Source organism: Marmota monax, unplaced genomic scaffold (assembly GCF_021218885.2).
Source record: "Marmota monax isolate L192 unplaced genomic scaffold, Marmota_monax_Labrador192_F-V1.1 WCK01_AAM20220418_F8-fsc00027, whole genome shotgun sequence".
Classification (NCBI taxonomy): domain Eukaryota; kingdom Metazoa; phylum Chordata; class Mammalia; order Rodentia; family Sciuridae; genus Marmota; species Marmota monax.
Genome location: NW_026694617.1, coordinates 3,743,048 through 3,762,664, shown reverse-complemented (window position 1 = coordinate 3,762,664; position 19,617 = coordinate 3,743,048). Strand labels below are relative to the sequence as shown.

General features: G+C 32.6%; 1 protein-coding gene across 12 annotated transcripts in view; it reads right to left on the bottom strand.

Annotated features, from left to right (window-relative positions):
- The window catches only part of Foxp2 (forkhead box P2), a 547,259-nt gene that overhangs the window by 362,788 nt on the left and 164,854 nt on the right, over positions 1–19,617 (bottom strand). For all 12 annotated transcript variants that reach the window (XM_058572107.1, XM_058572115.1, XM_058572108.1 and 9 more), the window contains one exon: positions 13,341–13,431. The gene's annotated coding sequence lies outside the window, so the exon portion shown is untranslated. The remainder of the gene's footprint in view (positions 1–13,340; positions 13,432–19,617) is intronic.

Here is a 19,617-nt window from a genome sequence, read left to right as displayed (position 1 = left end):
AAAGGTTTGGCTTATCATGGAATTACCTCTGAAGGTATCCACCACCAAAAATCATAGGTTAAAGTCATAGATTCTGGAAGTGGACTACCTCAGTTTAAAAGCTGTCTCTATTCTTACTAGTTATAAAACATGCCTCTGTTTTCCATCATAAAATAGGATAGATTATATAACTGCCTCTTAAGTTTTATGAAGGTTATATGAATGATTATATGAGCAATTTGTGCATATAGTGCACCCTCTACCAATCATTCATAGCATAAAGATTCCTAAAGAGCATTTAGTCAAAACAATCAAAATACAGAACTACATGCAATAAAGCAGTCAATATATATTTTTAAGCAAGCATGATGATAATCACAATCTGGAAGTTACAATTCAATAAGAGTAAATTACAATTTGATATCTGCTAGTCAACAGCTTTAGAGATTTTCTTCTGCTTTCGATTGCACCCAACACTAACACTCACCTTCTAAAATGTCATTGTTTAGTAATGAATGATACTTTCATTACTGAATTACCTTCCATGAGTTGACTAAAAGTTAAGGTAGAAGGATACAGAAAATAGAAATGCCTAGCACTGCATGCAGTTGATCAGCCTGTGAGACACAATAGTCATATTGGAAAATCAGTCCTTCTGAACAAGGATTCTTAGAAGGTTGCTCCAAGTTACACTGACAAGTTTTAGGAGACTTAATTTTACAGAAGTAAAAATACTTGAAAGAGATCACAGAAGTCTAATGCAAAATGTCAATTTTATTTAATCATATTCTGCCAAGTAATCACAGATCTGAACTTCAGGGAGATAAAAGGACTGGCTCAAGTTCTCAAATAGTTGCAGAGACCAGAACTTAGTTCTCCTAACGCCAAAAGCAGGGTTTCTCACTGGGGCCACCCTGCTTTGTAAGCAAAGTTTTGGAAATTTGTGCTTGAGGTTTTGGTTGTTAACAATTTGAGATACTGTATACCCGTGTAGAGAAAAGTTATATTTGGTAGCCATGCTATACCAATAAGGAATGTCCTTGGTTCCTGCAAATTGTTTTCCAAACATTCATGAAAGCAGAAAACCTATGACTGGACCTAATCTTATTTTGCTTAATAATCTGCATGTTTTTAATACACAATAAATTTGCTATTAAATTCAATGGTACTGTATATCAACATAATATTTGTTTTGTCAGAACTTGTCCAGTTTTCAACATTTTGAAAAATAGCCCCAAAGATGTCCCATGGATCACTCTATTTTAACCATCCTATTTATACATGAGGCAGTTATATGACTATTTCATAAGATATTCTAATTTTGTCATGTCATTTTAATTTGCGATATTGATTTTTGAAATTATATATCTCAAAATATTTATCTAAAGATTTATTTTCATATTAGTAAGGGCAAAAATTACAAAATAGTTATTTATTTACATTTAAAAATGTAAGTAAATTTGTGCTTAATGGAGTATAGAGGCACTTGCCTAGTTTGTCCTTTCTTTAGGATTAATTCTTATATAATGGAAAACAGTGCTTTTCAGGTTTTATAAGAGACAATCCAAAAAGATAAGCCATTTAATACTAAAAAAAAAAAAAACACCTCAAGTCTTTATGGTTGAAAACTTTAAATCTTGAAGGCTTTGATCCATGATCCTCAACATCATCATCTTTACAGGTATTAAAACCCTAAGCAGAAACATAAGCAAAGATATATTAAATATTTAAAACTAGGAGTGTCTGATCAAAGTGTAATCTGATTAATTACATACAGAATAAATTATATTACTAATGAGATAATTACAACTGGTTGCAATTTTGAAATTTTACATATTTTTTTTTATTTCAGAAAAAAATACATGTTCAGTGAACAAAGTTTGATTAATACATGAAATTATTAAATGAGCAAATCTTACATAACAATCACACCAAAATAACATACATACACACAGGCGCACACACACACACACACACACACACACACACACATAGATAATTTGCCTAATTTAGAGAACAAGAAGTTGAATCAAAGATGTAGTCATTTCTAACAAGAAAAAAAGAGCACAAATTTCTCTTCCATTCCCTATCACATCGCACAAAAAGTGAAATTGTATGTGTATGCGTGTTTTGGGATACCTGCTGCAAGAATTGGAATAAGACTTACTATAATAAAACTTCACTGAAAAATTAAAGAATACCTCCTCTGTACCAACCTGAAAATGTAAATAGCTCCTCTGTAATTCTTCAATATCCTTAAACTATTTTCAGAATATAAAAGGCCAAGAAACCACTTTTTTATTCCTTAAATCACCTTAACTCCCATCTCTGTTTTTCCTATGAAGCAGCTCAGTCCTCTTCCCTAAACCCTTCTTGCATTATGCAGATACAGTTCCCTGTAAGTCAAAGTCTGGTTAGGGTCCAACTACCCAAATAATGATTAAAAAGAGTGTGTTAATTAGAATGTTTATCACTGCAAGTGACAAAGATGTCTCAACCAAAAAAGATTAAACAGAAAAATATAGTTCCTATCTCGTTTGGTCAACAGGCAGAAGGGGCTTCAAGTAAATTTATAAAATATAAATTTATAATTAAAAAATATATAAATATATTTATATATATATATAAAACATAAGTTTGTTTACTTATGTAGGTTTAGAAAAGTTCCTTAACACTGACTATTTTAACATTATTAACTTAATAATAAAATATAAATAAATCAATCATTGGCAAAAATTGTAGTATAATTGCCTTTATCTGGTCAGAATCTATGGCTTGCAACTGGGGATAAGGTCAGTTTGCATTAAGTTTATGCCATGTATAGTAATGAGGTACATTGAAACAACAACAGGGCTCTGCTAGCAAAGAAAAAGAGAAAAAAAGGGTACTGGAATGTCAACCAGAAATTTCTGTTTCAAGAAGAGTAACCTATAAACTCACTCAAGACAGTCCCAAAATCTATCTGTGGTTCAGGGTTAAACACCAATAAAACCTTTTTTACTGTCAAAAGCAGCTTAAGGGGCCAGGGATGTAGCTCAGTGATACAGCTTTTGCCTAGCATGCATGAGGCCCTCAGTTTAATACCCAGTATCATAAAAAAATAATAACAATGCTGCATGCTATATTATATAATTATCTACTGATAAGGTGTATACGAACTTTTTAAATTATAGAATTAAGTTATAATGTGTGTTTGTTACAACTATATAGCAGTAAGACCTATCAAGAAATGAAAATAACCTTTCAAAATACATGGTTAGTTTCCTAACATTTTAAAACAATTATAAAGCAATCCCTTTTCAATTGACTGGCATACAAATTACAAGTTATTCTTACCAATTTCTGAAGTAGATTTCATAAATTCTTACAAAGAGTTTCATATAATATTCCATGACTTTATATTTTAAATTTAAGGAGTTTATGTTTTTTGATATATTCTATAATTCACTAGTTAACTCATAGACTATGTTAGCTTCCAAACGTTTAACATATGGAGTGTTAAACGGAAACATTAACCTCTTTAGATCTAAAAGTGTGCTGTGTTCTGGGTCACAAGTAGAAGAGAAAAATCACTATGTAATGCTTCTGAGGAACAGAGCACTGAAGGACTCTGGAGTCAGACTGTCTTAGTTCAAATCTGAGTTCCACCACACATCAACTGTATAACACTGGCAAATTATTTAACTTTTCTGGCTTCCACTCCTTCATCTGTAAAACGGTGATAATAAGGGTCCCTATCTCAGAGGTAATCAATTCACAAGGTTTGAGTATTAAATGTGTTCATGCCAGTGCATCACTCAGAATAATATCTAGTACTGAATCAACTGTCAGATTTATTATTATTTTACGATTATGATGATGATGATGATTTGGAGCCAAAGGTTATGTCTGAGAGAACAGACCGTAATACCAAAAGAACACACACTATCCCAAATCTACTAAATAAAGAGACCATAATGAAATATTTTGCAAAGGAGAATTAAACATCAAAACAAAGCAAATGTGAACAGAGAGAAGGTAGAAGTCAAGGGTGAGAATACCAGCTGACTCACTAAGTGCAGCCTTTATGCTACAAGCTCTCTGATCTAAAGACTGGCATGTTGCTACAAGTCTAGGATATGCTGTGAAAGGAACAAAGCCTTGTGGGAATCCCAGGGGTAGGCTCTCATGTCAAGAAAACTTTTTTTAGCACATGATTTTCTAAGACCAAATATTACTCAAAACTAAAATCTCAAAGGAGACAAATGATGATAGTACTAAGTAAATAAGATGTACTTCTGAATGGAAGAATGGACTTTAACATGTACTGATCATTGAGAGAGAAATATGTACAAAATAGAACAATGAAGCTAAGTTTAAAACAAGCATACTCAATCACTAAATATATGGAAGTATTCAGTTGGTTGCAGTGGCCCACACCTGCAATCCCAGCAGCTCAGGAGGCTGTGGCAGGAGGATCATAAGTTCAAAGCCAGCCTCAACAACTTAGCAAGATCCTAAGCAAATTATAGAGAACTTATCTCAAAATATAAAAAGGGGCTGGGGATGTGGCTCAGTGGTTAAGTAAGTGTCCCTAGGTTCAATCCCTGGCACCAAACAAAGAAAAACAAAACAAAACACAGTAATAAAATAAATAAATAAATAAATAAATATTTGATGAATTCAGCATAAATAATTAGACTTTCAAACCTATTATATAAGTTAAACTACAAGGTAAGAGGAACTCATCTTTAAGTTCACTCTCAAGAGAACACAAGACTTGTCTATATTATTCAGCCTGACACCCGAACCCTGAGACTGAACAAATACTATTGAGGGGAAATGGTCAGATATAGTCAAGAACTAAAGCAGTTCTTAATTGATAACATTAATTAAAAGAGCAAATAACATTGCCAACATTTCTTTAAGATGGCCTGTTCACACTAGAAAGTATTATATGCTTTAATATCACTGATGACACAACTATTTGAAATCACTGTGATAAACTTCATATTTACAAGAACTGATGGATTATTGGGTAGAGATACGAAAAATATTTAATGGATATAATGAATAAATAAGCATAAATCATTACTTGAGAAATGAATTAAATGTATTAGCAAAACATTAAAAAACTGTACATACTTAAAGTTAAAAACTGAAATCATCCTGAATTTGGAAAAAAAAATCACAAGAGAAATTACAGTAGAAAATATTAAAGTGACAAGTTTTAAGGATGAAGAGAAACACTATTTTTGATTTTCAAGTTCAGAAATTTTATAACAAAGTTCTTTTATTTATCTTATTTCTATAAATATTCACTTTTAATCTGACTGTTATGGTTTTGATATAAAGTGTCCTCCAAATGTTTATGTGTGAGACAACTGAAGAATGGTCAGAGGAGAAATGATAAGATTATGAGAGCTAAAACCTAATTGGTGGATTAATCCACTTAAATGAATTAACTGGGTGGTAACCATAGGCAGGTAGGATGTGGCTGGAGTAAGTAAATCCCTGGGGCCATGATTCTGGGGTTTATAATTTTTTCCCTGTCACTTTTTCTCTGCTTCTTGAATATCATGAACCGAACAGTTTTCCTCCCCCAGATACTTCCTCCTTCATGTTCTGCCTCACCTTATGTCCAGAGCTATGGTGTAAGATGACCATGAACTGAACTCCTAAAATCATGAGCCAAAATAAATTCTCTTCCTCTAAGTAGTTCTTATAAGGTCTTTTGGTAACAACAATGAATAGCTGACTAATACAGTGACCCAGGCAATCAAATAAGATACCTTCATTTATCTGCTTGAGACTTTCAAAATAACTCATGCAAGTGCTTAGATATTTGTAGTTTACAAATTAAATGTGTCAATATAGGTCACAACATTATCATATACTATTGTGAGTTAATACATTTAAGATGTTAAGAAAACTCTTTTTTTTTCCTTCCCTAATTTATTTCAGATGATAATATATGTAAAATATATATGCTTATGGTTATTTTTTAATAAAACTAATTGTCTTGTTGAAAAAAATTCACAGGACATCTTCCCAAAAAAGGTAGTTCTCATATGTACATATGATTTTGATTAATAAATAAAAGGTTCAATTTTAGAAGCATCTTTTAAGAGGCTAAGATTTACTGTAATTTTCTTACCTTAAGATTCTTGAGTGCACTTTGGCAAACCTGTTCATTTGTGTTGTTTATTAAATTCTCTAAGACTACTGATCATACACTTAAGTGCCACAAAGAGAAAAAAAATCATCAAAATACTGCCTCAAGTTTTCAATAATGTTGTTCTCTTATAGAGAATCCATTGTTTAACACCAAAAGTAACATGTCAACTGAGAATTATATTTAACATTTAATTGTAATGATAAAAGCAATAGTTTAGGCCAAATATTAATTGAAATATTTATCCCTTAATACACTGAACATAAAAAGTATTCTGTTTCACTTCTTAGTCTTCTATATGGGCTTAAACCTGCCAATTATTACATTGGATTTCAGAGAATTCTCATATGGCAATCTATTTTATTTACTTTATCTTCAATAAAATGGTTCAGTGAGCATTAGCAACTCAGAGACACAATTTTCAATCAGTCTTCGGGCAAAGGCGTCAATCTATATTAGACCTACTGTGCTGTGAGTTTAAGCTAGAAAGTTGGAATAAGGCACAGCCACAGTGAAAATGTGAGCCAGACCTAATAAAGCCACACTGAAGAGGAAAAAAGCTCTCCCCAGGCTCTCACATGCGTTGCTTATACAATACCAGGTGCCAGGTTCAACACATGAAGAGCTCCTTAATAATGCTGACAGCTAAAAGGAGGCTTCAGACTCTAACTTTATTTTACATGACACTGACAGTAATAGTCCTCTGTTCTCCAGCAGACAATAGTAAAACCTTGAATTGCCAACAGTTAAAAATGAGGTTTCATATTCACCCCTTGGAATCATATGGGGGGACTAAAAACATCCAAGCTGCATGGCGCCTCTTCTATAGCATTTTCATACAATTACTAATGTAACAGTAGTTTCAATGCACCTTTCCTTACAAATTTATCTGACATTTTAAATATAGCTGCTGGATGAAATTTTAACCATAAAACAATCAGTAAGTTTGAGCAACAACTCATTTTGGAAAATGATATCATTAAAGACTAATTCCAAGAAATGTGGGGAAGAACTGTTAGATGCCGTGAAAATGTCTCCCAAAGCACAAACTTTGTAATAAGTGATGCTGGTTCTATATTTGATATGGGCTGTAAAAGGCAGATTATTGTAATGGTCCTCTTCCCAGCAAATAAGACCATTAAAAAGGTACTTAATGTTCAGTTGAATTGAAAAGCAGGCCAGTTAAAATCCATATTTTGCTATTTTGTATAATGGTATCAAAAATTTTACTAGTGGATAGCTCCAAGGTTCAAATTTAAAACTATAAATGTAAACTCTAATCTTTATGTGAACAAGGTTCCATTTTCTTTCTCTTTTTTCATAGAATCCAGTGTTTTTGCCCAGACACTATTATCATATCAACAACAGTAAAATTTGGAATGATGGTTTAATGTGAATTTATAGAAAAAAAAATGTTTTTCTATTACTTAATGAATCATACTTCTGAACTTACATTTCTGGAGACAAAATGTATTATTTTTGTAATTAACACTTCAAAATATAGCATCCCAAATATGTATACATATATCTATAGGTATAACTCTTATTTAAATTCCATAAAGGACAATGAAGGAAACTAAAAGAAAACTAATAGAATCTATTCTACAAGGCCAGACCCTGTGAAAGGAAGAGTGTGTTAACTATTCCACACACTCTTCCACAAGAGAATGTGTACCAGATCTACATCCAGGTCTACTTAGTCCTGAGTCAGCATAACTCTCCATACTGATATGGTCCATGGGCAAGATATTAAGAGTCCTCTCTAGGTTACAAAATAAGTATCCCAGGTGAAATGTAAACATTTCCAATTTTATTCACACTCGGCTTACTGTCTTATAAATACATGTACCTAATCCTTATCTGTCATTTACATTTGCCTAAGAGAACATATATTTGGTGTATTTACCCCTGTATTCTTTGCAAAACAAGGGCCATGCTGAAATTTGTGGAAATAATTTTAGGCATGAGATATTTCATAATATATTAATTATCTATTGCTGTAAAACAAGCTACTCCCAAACCTAGTAGTTTAGAACAGAAAACAGTTAAGATCTCACATAGTTACTCAACATGTTTTGTCAGAAATCCTGGAGTAGTTTAGCTCAGTGGTTGAGGCTGAGTGTCCTTCAGGAAGTGGTTAGTTGTTTGCTAATTCCTCCCTGGTGGCTGCCCTCAGGGTTTAGTTTCTTACTATGAAGATCTCTCCATGGCAGCTCCCTCCCCCAGAGCAGGCCATGGAGCAGACCGACATATATGAAAAACCAGAAGGAAAGAACGTGCCGAACAGATGTCTTGAGATCTTGTATAATCAGTCAGAAAAGCAACATAACATCAGTTATGTCATATTTTGTTGGCCACACAGACCAACTCTGGTAAATATATGGAAGGAAAACACATGATGAGAAAATGAGGAGACAGGAAACATCAGTGACCCTCATAGAGGCTGCCTACCACAGCCCAACCCTTGGACATCAGTGATTCATGTACTTTATGCCATCAGTCCCAAATGTATAAGTTGTAATGAAATCATGAAAGTAATTTAAGGATTGCTGAATAACAAGTAATTTAAAGATTAGTGACTTAATGTCTGAGGAGAAAACTTTTGAAGAATTCCTTTGAAATATGTGTTCTCCAACTGAATACTGGCTGAGGGACCAAAATTCTAAACAAAAAGATATTTTATATATGCAGTGAATACTTACTAAGATTATTATACACAGGTTGCAGGTGACAAGTAACCTACATTCCCTGATCTCTACCAGTGGCAGGTGGAATGAGAAAAATGATCATTTAACTGGAACCCTGGATAGGAAATGATGTGATAGGATACTAAGCAGTCAAAGTCTTGGGCTAGCAAGATAGGAGGGAAGAAATAAAGAACAGTGTAACGCAAGAGGAAGAAATTTGAATATGCTTTTAAAAGATTGGAAAAGGGAAAGAAAACAACAGAATATTCATTGACAAAGCTGCGGGCAAGTGTAAGGCATACAATTCAAGGTCTACACATGAACGTCATAAGGAGAAAAGGTTGGGTATTGGTTTTGTCAGATTTTGGAGGGGATAATACCAGACTCAGGTGTATTTAGCCTGGTGGTTTAGCCAGCTCAAAATAATGGATGAATTTTAGACAGGGTAGAATGGCGTGTTGAGAGCTATACTATGAGCATAACCATCTGAGAATACAATATTATATCTTATTAAATATAATAGTTATACAAATTAAAATAACAGATTACATGAATTTTAAGGAATTATTTATTTTTTGCTGTGATGATGAATTGAACCTAGGATCTTCTAGGAAAGTGCTCTACTACTGAGTTATATCCCCAGCCCATGATATTTACATGAACTTTAAACAGAGAAGGTTAATATATGCTAAGGCAGATAGACCTTAGAGTGGCCCCTTGTTCATGCCTTGTATAATTCTCTCTACTTAAGTGTAAGTAGGACCTGTGACTTCTTGTCAATCAACAGAATATAGCAAAGGTAATGGGCGACACCTCCCAAAGATTATTTAATATACATACCTACACAAATAACATGTATATATGTACATATTCATATATATGATTCCATATTGCTAGCATGTAGTAGACATTCTCCTGCTGGCTTTAAAAACGCAAGCCTCAATGCTGTGAACTGTGGATGGAGAATGCACATGGATAGGACAACTGAGTGGCCTTTAGGAACTGAGGAGCTCAGTCCTGCAACTGTATCATCTGAATTCAGCCAAATCCAGTAAGCTTAGAAGATGACTCTGAGTTTCAAATGAAAATGCAGCCTGGCAGACATTTTGACTGTAGCCTATAAAGACCCTGACCTAAGTCACACCTAGACTCCGGATCAGAAGAAACCATAAGAAAATAAATGCATATTGACAACTATGTGGCAATTTGTCATATAACAATAGAAAATTAATATGCAATCTAACCTAAACACAAAGAACATATTACTTAATAGACTAAGTGTGTTGCCTCAAAATTCGTGTTAAAATCCTAACCCTCCATTATAATAGTAGCATTTCGATCCTGATGATTAGGTCATGAGTGTGGATTCCTCATATAAGAGATTAGTGCCCTATGGAAGAGATCCAAGAGAGTTCTTTCTCTTTCCGCCATGTGAGCAGTGAGAACACAAACAAAAATGTTGCAACCTGGAAAAGGACCCTTACCTGATACTGGACCATGTGGGTTGACACCATGATCTTGGACTTACATTCTTTATTATTATGAGACAAATATTTCTATTGTTCTTAAAACATATAGTCTGCAATACTTTGCTACAGCACCCAGAACTATCTAAGACACATAATTAACTCATTTGAATAGTTCTTTTAAGATCTGTGGTTGACAGGTTAGAATAACTATGCAAGACATTTGCAAAGTGACCCCAAAACACATTCAATCTTAGAAATGCATATAATAAAAAATAAAATAGCAACTTCTTTTAATGTTCACAATGCCCTCCATAAATAATCTCTAAAACCAGTATTGTTATATGTGTTCTCTACATTAAGAAATTAAGAGTTAGAGAGCTTGTATGACTTCTACAAGGTTTTACAATGGTGGGTTGTGTTCGAATCTTCATTCAAATCCAGTGATCTGATTTCCAAGTTTGCACTATCATCAGCTACACTCTCCAGCCTCTCTATTGGCATTATTGCTTACTGTGCTTCTTTTTGCCAAGGAATATCAATCTCCTATACATATCGATTACTGATTCAGCCTTTCTTCAGACAAACCAGTATCCTGCATACTTCATTTACTTTTAACAATTTGAAAAAAGAGCAAGTATTTTTCACAAATGATGCATAATCTTTAATAACTATAAGACTCGTAGCAATTTTCTATAAATACATGAAAAAAATTTGATATGTATTGAAATAATCAAAACTGATATTTTGTCTAGATTTTATGCTCTTGAATTGGACACTCTGAAAATAACTGAATATCTTTAAGCAAACATGCACACACACACAAAAACTCATTTACCCACATACACAAGTGTTCACTTTAGAAATATAAACCAGGAAAGATTATTTAAACTACTTAAGAAATAAAATCAGGATCAAATTAAACAATTTGTTTGAGAATACAATAGGAAGATGCAAACAAAGATTCATTTCAACGTTTTTCAACTTTTTGTTTTTGTTTTTCCAAAGAGAAGGTAATATAGGTGGACAGGGAAGAAGCTAGGTATCAACTGCTAAATTTTTACAATAACCCAATAAATGGGCATATCTTTCCCTTTTGCTGTATGAAGACTGAGATGCACAGACTTAAGAAAATTAACCAAAGTCAATAGAAAGCTAGCAAATGATTGTAATGATGCAAACTCACATCACTCTGAACTCAAAATCTACCTCTCCATCACTCTATTCTTATCATAATACATCCAGTTCAAAGCTTTATAATCCTATAAGCTTCCAAGAATAAATGCTTTTACAGAATGCACTTTTCCATTTCAATAAAACTTAGGCATTATGCATATGCATTATTTACACCAATTTGGGGTTAGCACTCATTTAAAAATGTAAAAAAAAAACAAAACAAAAAAAAAAAAAACCCTGCCACTATAAGCACATAACTAGCATAACTCTCTAATTAGCAAGTTCCAGAAGCAGTTTTGAACTACCTTCAAATGCAATTAAGTTCCATTCTGGGAAGAAGATTCTCTTTAAAAATAGTATTTTTTTCATGGCTCCATGATGTTCATTGTCAGGTAATTCCTACCTATATCCCTCTACTTTCAGGCAAATAAATATTCCTTCCCTCATAAAATTACAACCTAAATGTCAAACAGTCTTACAAATATGGAGGACATCATTATAATCATTATCTATAGTAACAATAAGAATATTTCCCTCCTTAAAAAAAGAAAAAAGAAAGTAAGATTGGGTTTTAGAAACTGTGTTTTAATAATATCTCATTGTTTACTATTAACCATAAAATTATGACAAGTTATATTATTTTTCTAAATCACTGTAATTCTTTGTCTTTTAATTTTCTCCACATAACCAAACAAAGAATAGCAACATCAACCTTACTCATACCATAAGGTTAACTAGAGAGATAAACGAAGTCAGAAGTTGCCAACATGCTTTAAAAATTTTCAATGCTAGATCAATATGAAATAATTTTATTTTTGTACCTCGAAAATTATAAAGTTGGTAGAATAATGAAAAGAACTACAAAATTCATAGGTAAAATACCTGAGAAGTATTTGATTGTAACTAAAGCAATTGACAAAATCTCTTCAGGAAGTTATAGAGACTCTTGAAAAAAACTCTAAAAATTCATAAAGCCATTTAGGCAGAAAATGAGGATGCCAAGTCCTGTCTTAATATCATGGTGACCCTTGATAAAAAAAAAATTCTGAAAATGTCAGGGCACTGCCAGGGCATCTGCACTTTCTGGTTAAAGCTTCAAAAGAAACAATGAAATTATTGGAAGCTTTGAAATGTAACATTACTACATAAAATTTATTTTAGGTGTCTTTCTTAATTATAATTCTTTTAATATATATTTGGCAAGCTGTGATGCACTGCTTGAATAATATCATTAGAGTGAAATAATATCATTATAGTGAAACTGAGAAAACAATTTTCATTGAGAATCTTTTGTATGTTGACATGGTAAGTATCAAGGAAAACTACCACAAGACATAAAGATGTGCAATATTAAAAAGTAAATAAATACTTTCTAAACAAATGACTTCTTGAGTTGCAAAAGTTTAAAAGTAAATTCAAGCCTTGAAGAAAAAAAATGGTAGCTATTAAATGTTTCCTCCTTTTTTCTCAATACTTCTAAATCTTAAAACCCTCAATATCAATTGAATTTAGAAACAATATTATTGAAGAAGAGTGTAACAAAATTTCAGCACAATGTTAACAAAATACTCCAACAGTCTTTCTTGCCTCGTTTTCTTCAATATTTCAAAATTTCATATCTCACATAAATGTATGCTAAACTGTAAAAAGTGAAGCCAAATTTAATACGCAAAGAGAGAAGCACCGACTGGAATGGGAAGTCCAATAACAGTGATAAATATACTTCTATTGCCATACTTGACATGTCTCTGCAGTCTACAGAAACATTTTTAATATTTGGGCAAAAGTACTTAACCAAAATATTAAAGAACATAATAAACTCTAGAAAAATAAAAATAAGCACAATCAGCAGAACATTATTACCAAAAGAACACTTACGTATTTCTTCCAGAACTTCCACAAGACTTTCAAGTCAACCTTGAAATGGAGTCCTAGGTAAATTCAGCGCCAGCATCACATTAGAATAGCTCTGTTAACAGAGACAAATAATTGTGATTCCTTTGAAAATTAACTCTGAATTTATGTTGCAATTTGTGAAATGACTCTGCAGTATAGAAATCATGTTCATCCTAAATAAGAACTATTAATGCATTCATTACTTTGCAAATCTTAAAATATGTTTATGAATATACTTTTGAGGCATTTTAATTTAAACAAATGCAATTCCATTCTTTGGTATAAACCAAGGAACATGAAGACAGGATAAGATGTATTTCAAAGAGATGAAGGTTTTACATGAATTGACAGGTTTAAACATTTTGATGGCTTAATTTTATGAGTTATAGAATAAAGTTATTTATGTCTCAAATCCCTAACAGAAAACATGACTGATTTCAACTGCCTCTACTTCATGAGGTCTACAATTAACAAATCAGTAGGAATCCTTTTCAATGATCTGAATTTGTATTTCCAAGACCAATTTCCTGAATAAGTGCTGACTTTTTCTAATCTTTTCCTTTTTTAGACTGAATTATTTAGCTTATGCCTTTCTTAGACTAAAATGTGTTATGTGTTCTGAAGGTCCAATAAAATTCTAGAATATAGTAATGCAAAGCTAGTAAATGGATTTAACTAACCACCAAGTCTGATTGATTGAAAGCTGTCTGGAGCCTAAGTCTGAGTCCACATAAGGAAAAAATCCTGTGTTCAGTTAGCCAAGCCTGACATAGGCACTGAAAGAGATGAGTGATATTACGTGTCATACTTTTTGATCACTTAGACATTTTATTCATTTAAAAAATATTTTCAAATGCTTTTAAACTAAAGATGTCTTTCAATGAAACCTTAGTAAGGAGCCAATTAAACATGAAGTATCTGGATGAATCAGAACCCTGAAAACTCAATGCCAACATTACTCACTCCCCCAGGTACCATTAGTATTCCTAAAAGCCTTGGGTATTCTGTACAGCATCATTTGAAACCATTATTTCAGTTAAGTTACCAGTATTAAGGTAACTCAAACATCATTATTAAGGTAACTTAGAAACACTAAGGTAATTCAAATTCCTGTCCTTCATATACTTCAGCATTCTTTATCATGTCCACATTGCTCTTAATGATATTTTTTTTTTGCAAATAAACGGGCCCTATTCTTCAATTTACCTATAATAATAGTTCTTCCAAAATTATTTTCTGCCTTTTCTATGCTTCCAGAAGAAACAGACTTCTAATTTCTTCTAAACTTTTAAATTGTATAAAAAAAAATTATTTACAATTTGCTATGGTAGGGAGCAGGGCAATGTTACTCAGATATTTCCTGGAGCTCTGACCAGTATCCTTTAAAAAACTGTGTTAGATAAAATGCAGTTACTAGGGAATTTAGTTTTCATTCCCCCCTCTCCTCAGGAACTCACTGATAGGAGGAAACAGCTTTAGTTTTCTAAAGTGTTACTTGGAACTCTTTGTTAATTTTTTTTTATCCTCTTGTCTTCTAATTAACAAAATGAAGACATTCTAAATGAAATATTATCATTTAATTGTTTTCTAAGCAAAATAAAAAATTACATTCCATAAAGCTCAAAGATAAAACAAATATCTTTTTAATTCTATTACAAAATAGCATGATAAGTATCAAGTAAAGTGCATGATTTTGAAGAATACTAAAAATTTGGAGTACAAAAAAGTAAAGTACGTAGTTACATAAACCAAGTGTAACTGATGGTCAAAATAAAAATTACAGTAACATTTTAAATATGATTTTCATATTGAACTGCAAACGTCTTTTGAGGTAATGGTGAGAACTAGAAATCATTTATTATCTCAAAACTAGCGAGTTAACAACAGCCAAATTAAAGAAAGTTAGATAATTGCTGTTGGACATGAAGGTTGTTACTATAAATACATTTCAAAGAACAGAAAAGAAACAACTGAGCCCTAGGAAGTCAACAAACACACAAGTCTGGTCATGGTTGCTGTCAATGGTGATGTACAGTATTGGAATCAACAAAATACTCCTAGGTTTCTGAGTCTGTAGAATGTTTTCTAAGAAGAGAGATGGTCCATAAATTACTCCATTCCTACCAAAATTCATTAAGGGCTCAGGGGCATTCTATAGCCCATACATTTGTATGAGAGGAACATTATTTATTACCATTTATATAGATGTTGCAAACATCAAGAGAGAAAATAGCTAAAATTTGCAAAGCCTAAATGCTGTGGAAGTTCCAACAGAGACCCAGAGTGCTGACTGGGTAATCTCAGCTCTGATTACAGCAACATCAACTTGGCAACAGCAAGGATGCTTGTCTGTTTAATGTACTTCTGAGACCTCCAAACACAGACTTTGGCATGGCACACAGTAGGCACTCATATAATGAATTAATGTTTTAAGCTGTTGATTAGTAAACATAAAACTGAACAGGCATAGGAATTTAAGAATAAAATTTTAGGTAGAGAAGACAGTAGATATGAATCACTACAGTGATATTACTCATAGGCAATCCAAGTTCAAAATTAAATTTAGTAATTTTTCAAAGGAGTTAAGGTATAGAAAGAAATGCTGTTGCATTTCCTTAAATCAATCTGGCATAATATTAATTTATTTTGAATTATCAAATAACACTACTTGAGGTTATACATTTTGGAATTTATTCAAATATAGAATATTGTTTTGAAATCTTGAAAAACTCCATGTAAACTATCCTAAAAAATGCAGAGTTGATAGTTAACACTAGATCCATATTGTAGTGGTAACTGCATGTAGTACAAATCTACGAAGTATATATAAACACAGCCGGCCATGGTGGCACACACCTGTAATCCTAGTGGCTCAGGAGGCTGAGGCAGGAGGATCATAAGTTTAAAGCCAACGTCAGCAATGGTGAGGCACTAAGCAACTTAGTGAGACCCTATCTCTAAATAAAATACAAAATAGGACTGAGGATGTGGCTCAGTGGTTGAGTGCCCCTGAGTCCAATTCCTGGTACCAAAAAAGGAAAAAGTATATATAAAGATGTAAACATACACAGGAATTGTAGTTAATACATAATGAGATTTATTCTTTGAGTCTGACTCCAAAATTATTATTCTGTCATCTTTGTGGAGTCCTGAGGTAAAAGGAGATACTTCAGAGTTGCTAAGTAGAGGTACTTACTTTACAAATTTACTTAAATTCACTATCTTTTAGCCACACTAGGTAAATCATGTAAGTATTTTCTCTATATAATAGCACCTAGGTAAAGCTTTATTCTTGTTTGGTTGACCAATCCCCTGGTGAGTGGCACCTGTTCTAAGAAAATGATGTTTTCAGGCACCACTACATCCCCATCAAACCACTGAGAAGATACATTCATACAAATGAGCTGAAATAGAAGTACACCTAAAAAAAAAAAATGAAGCTGCAATAAATGTTAAGTTTGCTGCATTATGGATGCAGTTCAAAACATGCTTATTCAAGAATAGGACCATTTTTGTTTTAGTCATTTTTTACACTTATTGAATTGTTCTATTTTAATTTTGAAATATTTAAATATGTATGTTTCACTGACAGATAATATTCTGTCCAAGAGTATAAAAATCAAAATAAAATCAATCCACAGGCTAAAAGATAATGGTTAGATAGAAATGAACAGACAGCGATTAGAGAAAGGAACGATGTGAGGACAGTTCTTTGTAGAACTCTGCCTTCTTGGACTTAACTCAAAGCAAAAGTAACAGCTGCCTGGTGAAGTTGTGTAAAAATGCATTATTGTATTTACACAAAATAGCTAAAAATACTTTAAAATCTAATTTCAAATGGCATAAAAGGCCCTTTTCCCTTCAATCATTGCAGTTACTGAACACCTGCTATGTATAAAGTTTGCTATCTGCTGGAAATACACAGATAAAAGACACCCTCCCTGTTGACTGCTCTTAAGGACAGAGTAAGCATGTAGTAAATAGGTTTCTGAGTGAATCATGTTCCCCAAGGAAAAGGACAGATTATAAGTTAGAATGTGATACCATGAAAGCAAAAGTAAGCACACATGGTGATACCAACTATAAAAGCAATTTGCTATGTGAAAATGATAATTATTTATGAAGCAGGTAGAGAAAGTGACACACCTGTCTGAATCACAACTAAATCCCTTTCAGAATTTCTCTTGAAGCAACAAAAAGAATGATTCTAATATCCTGGTAGCTGAAGACTTGAGTATATTTAAATTTTTTCTCTGATTTTTATAAAACATCCCTTGAAATAAACCATTGTGGTGAAATTAAAAATTAAAAAAAAATAACTCATCAAATACATGCATCTCACTTTTCACAGAGCACAATATAAGTGTAATAAAAGTTTTCATGTTAATTAGAACTGTTTTATTAAAATGATTATGGCACTTATTCAAAATAAAACTATTAAAGTCACATAACCCGTAACCATGTAAATGTAAACTGCCATAAGCAAATCAAATGAATGTCTATGAGGACACATATGTGTAGTTTAATATTTTCAATAGGATGTGCTGAAGAGAAAAATAAATAAATAAAACAGTACTCTTGACATCATTACAAATACAGCAAAATATTTAAAACTGGAAGGAAAAACATTTTCAACAAAATAAAATATAGTAAGAATTTTAGTACAAGGTAAAAACTTCTATAACCATAATAGGTTAAAAACAAGCCCCTGGGTTGAAGCCCAGGCTGGAGTTGATTCTAATTCATCCTACAGAGGTGTGTGTGCTCAGTGGGTGCTCAAGGACTACACCAGTGAGCCAATAAAAGGGAATTCCTCCCCAGACTGCCTTGGTTATTCCTTTTTTTTTTTTTTTTTTAACTTAGAGTATGAGACTGAATTAGAGGAAAAAATATTAAGAAAAAATTCAAAAAGGCTACTATTAGTGTAAGTAAAGCAGGTTTAAATAGACTCAGATTATACAGAATGACACAGAGGTCTGATTCTCATTCAAATGCTTCATCGCAGTAAGATAATTAAATCTTTAAAAAAAAGTTACGGATTTTAAAATGCTTCAAATATTTCTTTTTTTCTGATTCCTTTCTGTATCTGTACGTCCCTTTTCTTCTTCCTTGAATAAGAAAGAAGGTAAATTCATCTTCCTTTCAATATTGACAGTTATTTTTACTAATATACCAACTTCCACATATTAGCAGTTTTAATCCTCAAAACATGTCTAGAACTATGTTTTCTCATTTTTCTCTGTCATTGTCATTGGCAAGAAGGTCTCATGTTCAGCAAAACAGCAGTGTGGTCAAATCTGTAAACCTGGCTTAGAGAAGCAAGGGTCCAGTGTTAACACGTAGGAAAACAACTACAAAGACACTTTCTTCATGCTTTGTCACCTCTTTTCAAACCAGAAGAAACCTGAAACAGACTCCAACTTTACAAAAAGTCTTTTTAACAGGTAAGAAAAATTTAGGATCTTGGGAGGTGCTTGACTTCCTAACCAATTGAGAGACACATAGCCACAAATATGTCAATGGTCTAAAAACCCTGTGCCAAAAATCCTGATACCCAAGAGGTAATGGACCAAAGCTTAAAGACAAGCTGCTAAAACTCACAGAAAAGGTAGACTATATCAATAGACCTATGTATACTATAGAAATTGGATTAATAATTAATAACAACCAGAACAGAAAGCACCAGGCCCCATGTTGGCTTGCAGGTGAATTCTACCAAATATTTAAGGAATAGATTATATCAATTCTGTACAATCTCTGTTAGTGGATATAAGCAGAGAGAATACTTCTTAAATCATTCTATGAGGCCAACACTACCCTAATAACAAAACCAAAGATATCACAAAAAAATCTATAGACCAATATCTCTCATGAACATGAATATAAAAATTCTCAACATAATCCAGCAATGTATTTGTACAAAGTACATGCCCACCCACATATGTAGGGAAATTATATAATATACCACAACAAGATGGGATTTATCCCAGGTTTTTAAGACTGGTTAAGCATTCAAAAAGGAGTTAGTATAATCCAACATATCCACAGATTAAAGAAGAAAAATTCCATGTCCAAATAGACAGATGAATAAAAAGCAAGCATATGACAAAACCAACATCCATTCATTATAAAAACCTCTCAGTGAACCAAAGGATAAAATCTTCCTTAACTTGAGGGACATAGTTCTAAAATACATGTCCTATTGGTACAGATTATCAGAAGAAAGACTAATGAGATTTTTAAAACACATTAAAATGAA